The 16,256-nt window shown below is 36.6% G+C and overlaps 2 pseudogenes across 2 annotated transcripts; both read left to right on the plus strand.

Moving 5' to 3' along the window:
• Positions 1-6,847: 6,847 nt before the first annotated feature.
• On the plus strand, positions 6,848-7,555 carry LOC309628577 (pyruvate dehydrogenase E1 component subunit alpha, testis-specific form, mitochondrial pseudogene; annotated as a pseudogene). The gene has a single exon. The product of its transcript is annotated as a pyruvate dehydrogenase E1 component subunit alpha, testis-specific form, mitochondrial pseudogene (transcript).
• A 52-nt stretch (positions 7,556-7,607) lies between these two features.
• On the plus strand, positions 7,608-10,889 carry LOC309628590 (pyruvate dehydrogenase E1 component subunit alpha, somatic form, mitochondrial pseudogene; annotated as a pseudogene). The gene has a single exon. The product of its transcript is annotated as a pyruvate dehydrogenase E1 component subunit alpha, somatic form, mitochondrial pseudogene (transcript).
• Positions 10,890-16,256: the final 5,367 nt, after the last annotated feature.

A 16,256-nucleotide genomic window follows, 5' to 3' on the forward strand; every position in this document is an offset into this window, starting at 1 on the left:
TAATTCTAAGAAATCTTGAGATATAAAATACACAATATGATCCTGATTATATCAGAAATAAAAAATAATAAAAAGGAATAAATCAAAATTTGACAGCAATTGAGATGATTTAAATATTTTATCTTTGTGCTTTTCTACATTTACAGGATAGAATTTTTAAAAAGACAGAATAGTCAAAGTATATGCTGAGTTTATAAACCAGCAACAGGACTCTAAAGAAGACAAGAAAATTGGGAGGGACGTTATTTTTATTCAAATGGGTAAAAGGTAAGAACTCTTTCATTTTAGAATTTTTTTAGTTTAAATAACTACAGGACTTTCAAATACACTTTTCCCCTGGTAGATTAGAGAGAATGAAGGAAAGTTAATGTTGAAAATATGGTTGGCAGTACCCTACTGGTGAGAATTAAACCAATAAATCATGTGAGACTCTGTGGGTAATCATATAACTGGCAACAATAGAGCATATAGTATTGTATTAAACTTTAGACCTACTTTTACTTTTTGGGTCAAGGTTGAGATATCAGGAAATGAAGTGTAGGGTATAAGCAGCATAAAAACTTTTTTTTTCAAGTTAGGGTAAGGGAATATCCATGGAGAAACACATGTAATACGGTGGAGAGTTCCAGAGAATGATGATACTGAAGTTGTCATTAAATTTAGCCAAGTCCTTGATGTGAGAAATTTCAATTCATTGTTGATGACACAGATTGCAGAAGCATATGGAAGCAATTAGAGGAAAGTAAATGGAGACTGTGGGTACAGGCTGCATGTTTGTGGAGCTTGACTAGATAAAAGGAATAATATGGGATGAGATCTAAAAGAGGCAATGAAGCCTTGGGTATCTTCTTTCAGAGCAGAGGAAATATGAGCATGAAAGAAAACCAAAGGAGAAGACAAAATTGATGATTCCCTGGTCGGGGTGGGGAGTATATGAGTAAGAGCAGTGTCTCGTTATGAGCCAGTAGCAGGTTCTGTAGCAGGGGCTGAGGGTTTAGATTTCTAGATAAGAAGAGCACTCCTCTTCCGCTAAGATTAGTGGGAAGGACGCTCTAATAGATGTAAAAATTCATCAGAAGACAGGCAGCTAGGGTGAGGGGAGCAGTGTAGTATGTGAAGGCAAGGAGCACTTGATCAACTGAGGCTGGCTCTCCATGAATTAGATGTATGACTTGAAGACGTGCCTAATGTTTGCTGGACTTATCGAACTTGTTGGGTCTGTTTCTCCTCAGATCAATGGGGATATTACGCATTCCATATAATTTTCCATATGATTTGGAAACATTCTGTAAAATATGAGAAATCCCTTAGAAAGTTGTAATTCATCCTTACAGTAATTAGAGTAATTTTATCATGAAATGAGGTGGATGAGGGCTAGGTGAAGGCAGATAAAGATTAAGAATTTTTGAAGAAATGTGTTGTAAATTTTAATGCAGTGCTCATGGCCTAGGAGCTGGTAGCCCTGACAGAAGCTTGTTAACTTCCTCTGACAATCCTCCAACAATCTTGCTTTCTGAATATGATGCTTTTGATGAGTGCCTAACATGTCTGAGCTTAAAAACTCTTCTTACACACTATCTTCATTTAGTAATGTGGATGATGTTTATTAGACTTCGCATTTAAAAACCTCTCTGAGGCTTCTCCCATGGTGGCCTTTTAGACTTACAGTGCTGGGCACTATGGAAATGTCTTAGAATCCAGATGAACAGTGGGTCCGTGGGAACAGAGAGATTCTCACGCCCAAAAATCTCCATAAAACATCTACAGCATTGTCTCAGGTTGCTTGGAGAAACTGCATTCATATTCATAATGTATTGCATAATTATGAGATCCTGATTTTCATATTTCCCAGTGTGCCTTTTCAGCTCTGCTGTATTACCAAGTTAAAGGAGACAACACAACTTTACAAAGTTAGAGTGTTCTGTTTTTTGTGTCACTGTTTGACATTACTCTATTTTAATTTGTTCATCATTGATCCCAATAAAGACAAACTGTCATTGTAACCATTGCCCAGAATGCAATACATTAGTCTTACTGCCTCTATAACAGCTGTTCATGTGTCTCTTTCTCTGTCATTCAATGATGATGTGTCCTTTTCTACATGCAATGCCAGAAAATCTGGGAGAGCTCACAGCACAACACCTCCATATGAACTGGATTAAGTAGAGGAAAATCTTATTGTATATCATCATTTTATTTCTATTACTTAGTACAGAAAAGAAGGCACTTCATTATATGTGCTGAATAAGTAAGGGATGAATATTATACTTTTTACTAACTTTGTAATTTTTGCCTTTCATCTAAACTCTTTAGGTCTCAGTTTCCTCATATAGAAATTGAGAATGATAGAAACTGCCTTACCTGTCTCTGTAAAAATCAAATGAGCAAACTTTGTATCTCCAACAAAGAGATGAAAGGTTTTTATAAACCTGGGCAATATTTACAGTAGTTCCTTAAATTTCAGATTAATGCATATGATAGCTTCAAATTTCATCTTCATTATTTAAAAAAATATTATTTTGCTGAGAAAATTTGTTTGTGTGACTCTACATATCCACAGGGATCTCTGGAGAGAGCCATGGAGTGTATTAGGATCTTAGTTTAGGATGTGATAGGCAACCCTGTGCCCAAGCTTAGATAAGAAGAGGGCACAGAAAACCAATGATGCAGCCAACAGTAGGTTGTTAAAAGTGGGGTGCCAGATCTCAGACTCTCTTTTTCCCAAGATTTGTCTGTAATGGTCAGATGTGCTGCACAAACTTCCTTCCAGGGGGCAGCAGTGCCCTGGAATTTTGCCAATATCCTTTGTCTCTTTAAATCTTAGTTCAGTGACTCAGGTCTTCAAAGAAGCAAAGTCAAAGGAAATAAATGTGCTAATTATGTTATCACATACTGATATTAGGAAAAGGTAATAATCTACCCAAAGTTGTTAGAAGGAAGTGTTGTGGGAGGGCATTAATACAGAAAACATCATAAAATGTACAGTTAAGAGACATATTACAAAAGACTTTGTTCAAAGGAGAGAAGCCATCATTTCACTATTGAATATATAGTTTATTTTTACTATCACATTTAATGTATACTTTATTGCTATTAAAATTAAAGCTACTAAAGATAAATGTATATTTATTTAGAGAATGAAAATTTGAGATATGGGTTTTTAAGTATGTGAGAATTAAGATCTTGTGAACAAAAAAATTTTCCCAAGAAATGTAAATAATAATTTTTGGAGGAAATGCAAAGAGACCTGACTTGGGCTTCTTGAATTTTCTTTGATTTGTTAGAAACATATATTGAATTGATGATTTTTATTTTACAAAACAACTCAAAGTACTGAGCAGAAATCACTTCACAGCTTTTGACACCTGCACTAGTCCTCTACTAGTTGAGACAGTAGGCCATAGTAAATCTTGACACCAAATTATACATGAATTGCTTTTCTTATCTCACTTGGCCATAGTCAATTTCAGTTCTAATTATAGGGGGCTTATTAAAATGTTTGGAAACTCTTCTTTTACAGTTTTGAATAATGACCTCTTTTATCATGATCTGCTAGACCTTGGTCCCAAACTCTAGGGATAAGGGTTGGATACTGTGGGCATGATGACTCAGGTGACTCTGCTCATCCAGCAGGAGAAAGATGGTGGCTCCAATTAGTCGCTACTAACAATTAACCCATAATGTCTTTCCTTTCTTTATTCCATCATTATTTGGGTGGAATGAGGAGCACCCTCACCTTACCTCTTGTTTTCAATTAAGTCTTCTCTTCATGATAATTTGTCCTGAATTTTTATTTAATGATACTTCAGAATTAGGATGAGCGTGAGGAGAAGAAAAAAATATTGTTTGCCCAGGGCTCTGAATTGTTCTGAACTAAGCTCATTTATTATAACATTGGAGGAGGACTTTGCTTGATTGTCATTATTTTGCAGAATATATGGTACTGACATTTTCCCTTTCTCCAAGGGAGATAATTAGACCAAATGGGAAAAATTCTTCTGTGAGTTATATATGTCTTAATTTTTTTCACCAAGTTCTCTTACTCATCACTTTTAATTGCCAAATCTTAGAGCTATGAAAAAAAATACATTGCCAATAATCTTATACTGAGATCTGATATTATTTATGTAGAACATATTCACTCTTTAACAGCTTTCTTTATTTAACATTTGGTGAAAGTACATAATTATTACTGGAGGAATTTAATATTCTTCAAACATGCTGTTCTTTTTTTAGTATTTCCTTGTCGCTTATTAAAAAATATTTTATATGCTATTGATTCAATGGGGGTGACACTTTTAAGATGAATTCATAAATGCCCGTAGAGGATCAACCATTACACATGGAAAGCGAAATTCTGTCACACTGACATTAATGATGGCTACTATAATCACTGGCTCCTCTTTTATTAGGATTTTTATTAATTAATGCAAAGTCTACTATTGGCCTTATAAAAGTGCTCATCTGTTTCCCTTTAATTTCAAATAGATTAAAAGTAAGATTTGGTATTAATTAAAAACTTAGAATTTATGAGGATTTTAATTGCAAACATTTCAGTGGTGAACATGTAGATGACTCTTAGTTCTGTTTGCTAATAAACATGGTATTGAACAATGACAAGGCAAAAGAATAAATCATTTGCAGAAAAGTACACTGTCATTGGCTGTATTGTCCATGTGTATTGAATCCTGTCTAGCCAGGGGCAGATAAGAGAGGCTCAACAGCTCAGGATTTCCTTGGGGGTTTTAAACTTTTACCTGACGTCTGGAAATTTTACTTTTACTTTGAAAATGTGGATGGGTTTAAACTTAAAGAAAAATCATCATCAGGTTTAATGAGTTTAATGGAAGTACTCTGACATCAGTATGCAAATATGATTTCATCTGTCTATCTTTAAGTTGAATTTAGGTTGTGTAGTGTAACTGATGTCCAAAAGGTCCCTACAAGTTTCCCATTTTATTGTATATTATCTTAACCAGAGCCTGTTGCAATAAAAGGGCCATCTTCTGTGGTGACCTGTAGCACAGGTATTTTGCAATAAGCATCTTTGCATGTTCTCCTCTGGCATGAGTCAGGTTTAGCCTTGTCACACTGGGCTTTTAAGGGGAGCTCTATCTTTGCAGCCCAGGCTATATGTGACAAGATTAAATTGGCACACTTGACTGTACAGCTCTTGTGTTCCTGGCAGTGCTAGCCTGGCTGGTGCCTCTGAGAGAAGGCTCAGCTGTCACTCAGTGACCCATTAACACTACTGTTCCATCATGCAGTGTCATTTTTCTCATTCTCATGGAGACAATGCTCCCTGGAGGTCTCCAGTACCTGCAGGAATGAAAGAGAACAGCAGAGACAGGCTAACTATCAAAGAAGGAGCAAACAACACAGCAAGACCATGAATTCCAAAAGCAGAATTTTAAATTGAGTGAAAAGATGAAGCCCATTTATGACGGCTGGGTTGGGAAGGTGGGAGGAGGATTGAGTTTTAATAGATATAATAACTTTTTAACAAGCTATTTTCTTCTTCCTGCCTGAATACTATAAGTGGTATCCATGATAATACTTGTAACTAGGTTAGAGAAGGCAGCTGCTTTGAACATGTCATAGGGATTTGAGTGAGAATTTATTTATAAACAGGGATTTTTGTGTTTTGTTTGTTTATTTACAAACAGGTGGAGGATATAAAACAAAGCGTGTATTAACGTGGATTGCTTAATAGTCTAAATAGAACAGAATCCCTGTTTATGGTTGGCTTATCGGGGTACAAAATCACAAAAGCACAAAAGAGGAAAATGGTATGTGATCTTTGTAACACTAGGCGTAAGACGACTGCTTAAGCAAACTCCATTGCTCTCCTTCAGTCCAAACTGCATATTGTTTACTGGGTCACTTTATAAGAAGTTATGCTTTCTAATGTTTACTATATAAGGAAATATTATAAGAACATGCTTCTTGATTTCCCAGGCTAAGACTGGTTCAGTTTAGATTGATATAAAAACAAGAAACAAAGCCATATGAATCTTGATATTTTCTAAGGAAACCTGTTGAAGACGTTATAGGAACAGACCAACACCCCTCCAAAAAAATTAGTCAGAAAATAGGGATAAAACCGAACAGGATTCAGGATTACAGTAAAGGGCAAGGAGAAGTGCCACGTAAAAACTTGTTAGCAGCTACTTTAACCCTGACTGCTTCCTGAACACATGGAACATCCATTCCATCTGCCCTTAGATCATTTCAACCCTGATTTCAATTTTCGCTTACCAGGCAAAGCTTGTTATTGGGTTTAGACTTTCAATCTCAGGTAGGGATTTGTGTACCGTCACGTGCCCTCCCTCACCACCAATCAGGAGACACAGGCGCTAGAATCCATAGCGTAAATGTGCATATTCTTCCGGTGCACCAACTTTTTAAAAGAAGTGTGTGTGTGTGTTTTTTAACTTATGTAAACTACAAATAATTTGCATCTTTATTTTTACTTTAAAATAAATATGGTGTATTGTGGAGTAGGATAAAATATTCATACATATTTTAATGATTTTTAAAAAGACTTTAAAGAAATATTGGTAAGAATATCTTTGGCTTAACCTGTCAGAGCTCTTGTGTGCCTTAAGGATTGTGTTTTCTCCTCTTTTCCATTTAATACAACGTTCAGGAAGCATTACTTTAGCGTTTAGCAGGGAAAAGGGACCCAGATTATGATGTTTTAGCAATGATGATGGCGTTAGTTAGGAACAGGGTGTAGTTCAGCCAAGTCTTCCAGGGCAAGAAACAACCTTTATTCTTAATTTTACTGTTGGAAGGCACTGTAAACGTCAACTGATCCAGGCTGCGGCCCGCGGCCCAGCGCGGCATGATGTGGCCTCTGCCACCAGCGCGCGGTCATTGCGGCGCAGCGTGCGTTCGGGGCGTGGAGGGTCTGCTGGAGACTGGGACTCAGGCAACCCTGGCAGATGGAGACTCACGGCCTCCCTGGCTGCGCTCCATGAGGAAGATGCTGGCTGCTGCTGTCTCTAGCGTGCTGTCTGTTGTCACCCAGAAGCCCGCTAACAGGGTGCTTGTGGCATCCTGTAACTATTCAAATGATGCTACATTTGAGATTAAGAAATGTGATCTTTATTGGTTGGAAGAGGGTCCCCATGCCACCGCAGTGCTCAGCCGGGAGGATGGACTCAAATACTACAGGATGATGCAGACCGTTCGTCGAATGGAATTGAAGGCGGATCAGTTGTAAAAACAGAAATTTATTCGTGGTTTCTGTCACTTGTGTGATGGTCAGGAAGCTTGCTGTGTGGGTCTTGAGGCTGGGCTAAATCCCATGGATCATGTCATTGCATCCTGTCGGGCTCATGGCTCATGCTGTACTCGTGGACTTTCTGTCCCATCAATTCTTGCAGAGCTGACAGGTCGAAGAGGTGGCTGTGCTGAAGGAGAAGGAGGGTCAATGCATATGTATGCCAAGAACTTCTGTGGAGGCAATGGCATTGTCGGTGCTCAGGGACTGCTGGGAGCTGGTATTGCTCTGGCCTGTAAATATAAGGGAAACAGCGAGGTGTGTTAGACTCTACATGGGAATGGTGCCGCTAATCAGGGTCAGATATCTGAAGCTTATAATATGGCAGCTGTGTGGAATTTACCTTGTATTTTCATCTGCGAGAATAACCGCTATGGAATGGGAATATCTGTTGAGAGAGCAGCAGCCAACACTGATTACTCCAAGAGAGGCAATTTCATCCCTGGTCTAAGGGTAGATGGAATGGAGGTTCTGTGTGTTCGGGAGGCAACTAAGGTTGCAGCTGACTATTGTAGATCTGGAAAGGGGCCCATACTGATGGAGCTGCTGGCATACCGTTATCATGGACACAGTATGAGTGAGTCTGGAATCAGTTATCGTACACGAGAAGAAGTTCAGAATTTAAGAAGTAAGAGCCATCCTATCATGCTTCTCAAAGGTAAAATGCTAAACAACAAACTTGCCAGTATTGAAGAACTGAAGGAAATTGATGTTGAAGTGAGGAAAGAAATTGATGCTGCTGCTCAGTTTGCTGTAACCGATCCTGAACCACCTTTGGAAGAATTAAGCCATCACATCCACAGCACTAATCCACCTTTTGAAATTCGTGGTGCAAATCAGTGGATCAGGTTTAAGTCAGTCAGTTAAAAGGAGAATATATTCATGGTCAACTTTAAGAAACTGTGTACCCAATTTTGTTAAGGAGGAATAAAACCAGTAAAACAAGTCTTTTAAACTTTTATTAAGAGGAATTGAGATAATTAAGAGATAATGGAAAGACATAAATGAGATCACAGAAAGATATACATTCAGTTGAGACATTACATTCAATTGTACATTATTGCATTAAAAGATACTATACAGTTAATCATTTAGTATTGTTAAAAGATAAACTGAGGCACATTAAAATTTTCAAGAGTTTATTTTGAGCATACATCAGTTAGAATCAGGCAGTCCAAACCAAAGGTAGAGTATTCTACCAACAGGAGCTGGGGGAGAGGTTTTTAGAGAGAAGCAGAGCAAGGAAATGATTTGATAGGTGATAGCTTAAGGAGTTACCTTATTTGGGAAAGCCTAGTTGGCTGTTTGTGATTGGTTGTTCTTAAGTTTCATTTGCTTGGATCTGAGTGCATTGACTCTGGCTTAGTTTTGGTTTGCTTACGTAGGCTCCGAAGACATTAGAGCCACCTCAGTCTGATGACCTCCTTGTTTAACTGCTTAAACAATGTGAATATCTTAAAGATTATTTTAAATTTATACAAGTCTAGAATAGGAAAAACAGGGACTTTCCTGGTGGTCCAGTGGTTAAGACTTCGCCTTCCAATGCAGGGGGTGTGGTTTTGATCCCTGGTTGGGAAGCTAAGATCCCACATGCTTCACGGCCAAAAAACCTAAACATAAAACAGAAGCAATATTGTAACAAATTCAATAAAGACTTAAAAGAAAAATGGTCAACATCAAAAAAACTTTAAAAACAATAAAATAGGAAAAACAGAGAAAATATTATTTAACTTCCCAAATTATCTTCTGTAATAGTTCTGTTTGATTTAGCTTTATATTATTTTAGTAAATACTCTTATTTAAAGGAAAAATAGTTCTTTGATTCCTGCTCAACCCTGCTAGAGGTTTAGGTGTAAAGTCACTATTCTGAAGTTAAGAAGTAATTTCAAGCAGTACCAAAGTATCAGGACCCCTACTGCTGTGTCACTTAAAATAGTTTGCTTAAATTAACCAATTGAACACAGCCTACTAAATAGTGTGCATGTGCACACACACATGCGTGAATATTCAGTATTGATGCTGAAGCGACTTAACGTTGGCCATTTTTCCAATAAAACATGATATATGACAGAGCAGGGGGAGATAGGACAGGGACATTTTTTCATGTTGTACTTAATTGCAATATTTTTAGTGTATCAATTTAAAGGAAAAATGTAAGCAAAGTTAAAATCTAGAGGAAAACTGCATTTTGCTTTAATCTTCCAGTGAAAGCTACTCTTATTTTACAATCCATTTGTACCATTATTCCATACTTTAAAGAACTCTTAGTAAATTTCAGACTGAAAAATAAATGAACAGATATGACGACACCAAAGGAGTTAAGCAGAGGAGGTGATATTAATAAAAAATTGAAAGTAAAATCTGCCTTGGCCAGAACTGAGCATTCACAGATAACTTTTTTCATGAGAAAATCTAACTTGGATCATACAGGTTTTGTTTTCTCTATAGTCCAATACCATGTCAGTTAACAAGTCATGACAGTGAAAACATCTTTACTTGGTTATATTTACCAAATGACCTAAAGTCCTATTGAGCATGATGTTTGGCATACCTCACTCGTCTGAGATAGACTCACTGAAATCAGAAATCAGAATTTGCCTGTGATTTAAGAAATAGTTTGCAGATAACACCAAAAGTTGTTAAAGGTTAAAACCCATCACAAGAAAAAAAAATTGTGACTCTGTGTGGTGATGGATGTTTACTAGATTTATTGTGGTTATCATTTCATAATACATACACATATTGAATCATTGTGTTGTACACCTGAAACTAATATCATGTTATATGTCAATTATATCTCAATTTTTTAAAAAAGGTTAAAGCCTTTTCTTTACAGCATCTGCTTCTACAAATAAAAGCTTAGATACTTCCTAAGAACTCTAACAGAAAACCAAAATCTTAGAGGCCTGTGAGTCCATAAACATATGAACACATATGTGGACGCTTATCTCCATACCTTTCCCCAAAGAGGTTTAAACAAGTAAGATAACCTCAACATTCTAAATTCAGAAAGCAGAGATAAACATCGATTTGTTTATAAATCGGTGATATTACTAGTTAATGTGTTTTGGTTATGCAGCTTCAGTTCAGAGGTGACTTGATTGAATCCCTTTCATCAAAAACAAAGTAATTCATAAGATGGTCAAAATAATCACATTCTTTGAATGACAAAGAATTCTTCTACTTTTTATTTATTTTGACATACTTATATTTCCATAAACTTGCAAGTGGAAAATAAGCTGCTCAATTAAAGCTATTTTCTGTAGACAATATACAGAAATCATTTTAAATTTTTGTTTATATTATGGATTCTTTTAATGCCAGTAAAAATTAACATACACATAACTGATTAGATATGAAACCATCATAAACCAAGAAACACAGACACTTAATTTCAGGAAAAAAGTCCAATCTTACTATAGCAGAAGAAAAACATACATTTATCACAATACAAGTTTCAAATTTCATTAAAGCACAGAGTTTTGAATATTTTCTATATTAAAAAAATGTACAGACATTTATGTGTATATTCATGATTGTAATTTAATCATATCACTGGTTGCACACAATTCTGTAAGGACACACACAAAAAAAGAAAAGAAACAAAAATCCCTGTTGTTCTCATTTAGGTCAAGGAATAAATTAATAATAGCAATTTATTTACCAAGATGTAAATCAAGTGTAGAAATCCAGCAGTGGGATTCTATTTCCTGTCTAAAGTACTATGCCACTTAGTCTATTTTATCCACATATTAGAAGACATAATAAACCATGATGGTCATAAGAAATAAATAGTTGCAACAATGCTGGAATATCTGAGAGAAGGAAGAGTTCCTAATATCTTAATCTTTATGATACTCTATAAAGGTAAAGGATAGTGTGCATATCTGTGGAATGAGATAAGAAAGGAAGGAGGTTAAGTATATAAAGAAAATACTTAGAACCTTAGAATTACATTTATTTTAAAAAATTGACATGTCTGCCAATCTAACATACAAAAAACAGAGCAGATATTAGTGAAATTTAATCTGATAATTTGTGAGAAAGTGCTAGTTTAAACAAATTGAAATACAAGTCATATACCATAAAATTCATCCTTTTAAAAGTGTACAATTCAGTGGTTTTTAGTATGTTCACAGACTTGTGCAGCCATTACCACTATCGAATTCCAAAATATTTTCATCAGCCCAAAGAGATAACCCACACCCATCAGTCACTCCTGATTTCTCTTCATCCTCTGGAAAGTACAAATCTGCTTTCTGTCTCTGGATTTGCCTATTCTGGACATTTCATATCAATCTGACAATATGTGCTCTATTGTGTCTGTCTGCTTTCACTTAGCATAATGTTTTCATTTTGCTGTAGCATACATCAGTATTATATTCCTCCCATTGAGAAGTAGGGTCTGTGTTCCTGCCCCTTGAATCTGGTGGGCTTATGACCGCTCTGACCAATAGAGAGCAGCAGAAATGATGCTGTAGAGTGTCAGGGCCCAAGACGTAAGAAACAGGCAGGTTTTGCTTCATGTCTCTTGGAACCTTCTCTCTGGGAGTTGTGATTCTCCAGTTAAGAAGTTCAAATACACTGAGAATCCCCTGCTAGAGACTGTACGGGCAGGCACTCTGGTTACCAGTCCCAGCTGGCTCAACCTTCAGCCAGACCTGCAAAGACAACAGGTGTGTGAGTGAAGGCCATCTTGGACCCTCCAGATAGCCCATTTGCCAGCTGAAAACGACAACTATGTCTTGAGGATCGGTGGGATCACTAGCCAAAATCTGCCCAGATTCTTAATGTACAAAAGCACAAGAAAAACAACATGGTTGCTTTTAAGAGTCTAACTGTTGAGGTACTTTGTTACACAGCAATAGACTCAGCAGAAATGAAAATTATATTGCTTAGTCCAAGCCAGGTATGTCAGGAGAACAGGTGAGGATTAGTAAACCAAGTCAGAATCAGAAAGCCCATAGGACGTATCAGTGCAGAGTTTCAAAATTTAGAAGTAGCAAGGGAAAGATACAAGTCCTCAATAGAAATAAAATCTAGGAACAAAATTACAACTGTTCAAAACATATTTTTCCACCATCAAGGTTGGTTTTCAGATGAACTAAAGCATAATATTGTGTCTTGAGGATTTTATAGTAAAATACTGTCAACCATTGGTCAAGAAACACACTGCTGTGAACTGCAATTTCACCGACTGAGGCTTGTCTAGAGTCCAGAAGGAAGTTTTCTGTTGATTGGTAAGTTTTAGGCCTTGATGAGTCAAAGCCAGCACTTAAAATGCCAACGCAATGTGGGAGCAAGTCGTTACGAGTTCACAGCTATTCGTGACTAGTCTACCCAGTTAATGAAGAGGAATCCAGGAAGCTAAGGGCTCAAGACCAACAGAACCTGAGAGGCGAAGCTGGAAGGAAGTCAGGAACTGAATCAAACTGGTAGGTATAGACAAGGAGAGAGACATTAGGACTAAACCAGAGGCAAGGAAAATGAGGTGGAAATATGTAACAAATAGGTTTGCATATTGGTGACCTTTGTGTTATCACAAAGTCAATATCTATTGGATGAATTGAGTCAGCAGCATCTCATGTAATGACAGGCCCTTTGGAACCTAATGCTTTCTGATCAGCATCACTTGGTCTGAAGGCAGCCCTGCCTTTATGTGACATGGAAATAAAGTCTGGACTTCAATGGCATTTACATCTGGGTTCAAATCATGGCACTGTCACCTTTGAAAAATGGTACCTTGAGAAAGTGACTTAACTCTCTGTGTGTCCACTTCTTCATCTGTAATAAGGCTGAACCAAATGACTGTTGTAAAAGTTAAACAAAGAAGTAAAATAACATCTAACTGAGTTCCAGGTGTACCCAAGGTGATCAATAAATGGAAATTTCTGGTCCATAGGAAGAGAGAACTGTTCACTGAGAAAAAAGACAAAAAGTTGAAGAGTCTACCTCATCTGAAAGGAATTTTAAAAATCTTCTTAGATAGCTAAGTGTAAGGATTGCAGTTGTCAGAAGAAAGACCTTTATGTGGAATATATTTTTGCAATTTCAGCCACCCTCTGTTTTCTCATGATCCTCTCACTTTTGACAAGTCATTCTCCTTCAGCCAGCATTAGATATAGAAGATAGTAATGAAGGGCCAGCAGGTTTGGACAGTAAGACCATGTAGGAGTAATGGAACTGCCCAGTTTGCACCCAAACTTTCTTCAGAATTGGGGTCTGTTGCTCTATTAACTATAGTAAAGCATGTTGATATTATGCAGACACTATTTTGGTAGAATCACGGGTGGGAAATACAGATTTTGCCATTCTATTATAAATGACTACAGATAATCTAATACTAGCGATTCCTTAAAACTCAGCTGCACTCTTCCTATTGTAGAACCCTTTTAGGGAATGCTCCCAAATATTAATAAAAACAATGATCTGATCAACCAAAACTCTCCATTCAATCAGTATTATAATTCTTTCTCATTGACTTAATTTGTGTCTGTTTGATCCATGAGGCTGATGTATATAGCAAAGAGCAAAGATGAGAGGTCTCTGTACTGGAATTTGAGAAAGAGAGATGGAAATTTTCCACCGACTTTTATGCACAGAATGGAACACAATCAAATTAGAAAATGGTGAAGAGCAACAAAGAGTTCATGCAATACTTTCCTTTTGACAGGCCAATAAATACTCAAACTGAATAATTTACCAAAAGAAAAAGAGCCCACTCAAACCTCATGACCTTTTGAACAATGAGCAAGAGTTCAATTATCCACAAATGTTCTATTAGAAAGCAGCTTTCCAGGCTGCAGTGCTATTTCAGCAGTCATATATTAGAATTACGAAAGAGGGAGAATATTGCCTATGTAGTTTCTGTGTCCTGCTATAGTTTAAGTTACCTTCTTTTTAAAAGCCGACTGCCACACAAAGTAGGACTTTGACAAAAGGAAAAAAAAGAAGAAAAAAGTAGGAGGAAGCAATTATTTTAATAATGGTTCTAGTGAGTTTGAGCTATTAGATTTCACCGGAACACTTTATTTGCAAATTGCTAGAGTGATACTGTCACTTTAGAAAATATATAATTTGCTTCCATTAGAGACTTAGAGTACCTTTCCAGTAGTACCCAGAGAATTTTTCCATCACCATCCATGTGGGCTGCAGTGCTGCCGAGTGCGCAGCTCATTACTTCCTTGAGGCGATCTGGGTTCCAGGAATGGAGAGCTTTTTCTTTCACTGATACCTTGTAAAATCCTACAGCTTCCTTTACACGTAAGGCTGTAGACATCATGTGGAATATCACAAAATTTGGAACCAGATCATCAGAGTTTACTACCACTATGAAAGTATCAATACATTATGAACTCAGCGAGTTCTTGTGGAAGTGACATTTTTTGGTGATTTAAATTTATCTTAAAAAATCCTTTGCCAGTCTTCACATTATCTTTTGATATTCTTCTTGATCCTTTATGTATTTTGCTATATCTTTCTGAATTGTTGAGATTTGAACCAAGGGCTCTACAAAAAATAAAAATAAAAAAACAAATTCTGACAGATCTAAAGAGAGCAGAAACACAGTTTCACTATTTTGACACTGAATGATTATTTATTCACTGAATTAGGCTAACTGAGGAAAAAGAATTGAATTCTTAGCAGAGTTAACTAAACTCCCAAATATACCTGAGGTCAGACCCAACTGAGGTTGACTCTTGTCATTTCTGGCTGTGTCGTCTTGGGTGAGTTATGTTCCTTTCTCAGTCATTCTTTACTACTCTGTAGAAAAGGGGAGTATCACACACTTGCTTTGTAGTGCTGTTGTGAGGATTGGAAATAACATCATAAAATGTTTATTGCTTGACACCTATTAAGTGCTCCAAATGGTACTTATATTTTCCCTTCTCTTCCGCTTCTTCTCTTTCCCTCCTGTCCTATGTTGAAAGCTTGATTTTTCTCACAAACCTTTACCAAAAAAAACACATTGTTTATTTCTTACCTTTCACACATGTCATTTAGATTTTGAATCTGTCATTCCAAAAGTTTAGTCATGATTTTTATTCAGTGATTCCAGGAACTCACTATGCATTGCTCTTATTGCATTATACAGGTCATCAGTGGAAAATTTAAATGTCACCTGGTCTGTAAATTGAGTTTACTGCATATTTTGTGTAGGCATGTGCTGCTAAGAGTGTGGCTTACCTATCCTTATTATCCAGACTACTTATTCACTTTGAACTACCCTGTTTTCTAATAACCCTATTGCATTTTATTTTGTCAAATTTTAGTATGAAACATAGCACTTGCCATAACGATTTTATTAGCATGAAACCTTTCAAATCTCTAAAATTCTATGAACCTTACATATATTAGCTAATTTAGAAAGAAATTCGTCACATGCACAATAAGCTTTACATATGTGTCAATGTTTCCTTAGAGGATAAATTTGCTCTTTTTATTCCTTAATAAGGACTTTATTTTCATGTTCATCGAAAACATTAAGGAGCAGGTGGCAACATTCTGTCAAGTTAAAGGAGCAGCAGTGCAAACACTCTATTTATTAACATTATTCACAGTTTCTATCCTAAACAACAGCTTTAAACTACTTACTATTCACCATAAGGGTATAAAACATGCATTGGAGCTTCAAAATCAATGACATGTTGCCCTCTATCCAATGTTGTTCTTTGGCAAAGAGAAAGAGCTGCTTCTCAAACTCAGCATGGCAGTTTTTAATTCACACTTAAATTTCCACTTGAGGAAGCAAGCCAAAACAAACTAGTCCTCCCTGAGATGCACCCTGGGAATAAGTGCCCTCCCAACTTTAATAATTATCTGAGAAGAGTCTTTCCCCCACTCCCCTTTTCCATCTGAATAGGAGCTGCCTATTAGGACCTGGTTGTTTTCTAGTCCTTTATTTGCATAATTCACAGACATCAACCTGCTGACTCTATTCTGTCCCATAGAATTATATAGTCTTTGT

Source organism: Balaenoptera borealis (assembly GCF_965194805.1).
Source record: "Balaenoptera borealis genome assembly, chromosome: 4".
Lineage (NCBI taxonomy): Eukaryota > Metazoa > Chordata > Mammalia > Artiodactyla > Balaenopteridae > Balaenoptera > Balaenoptera borealis.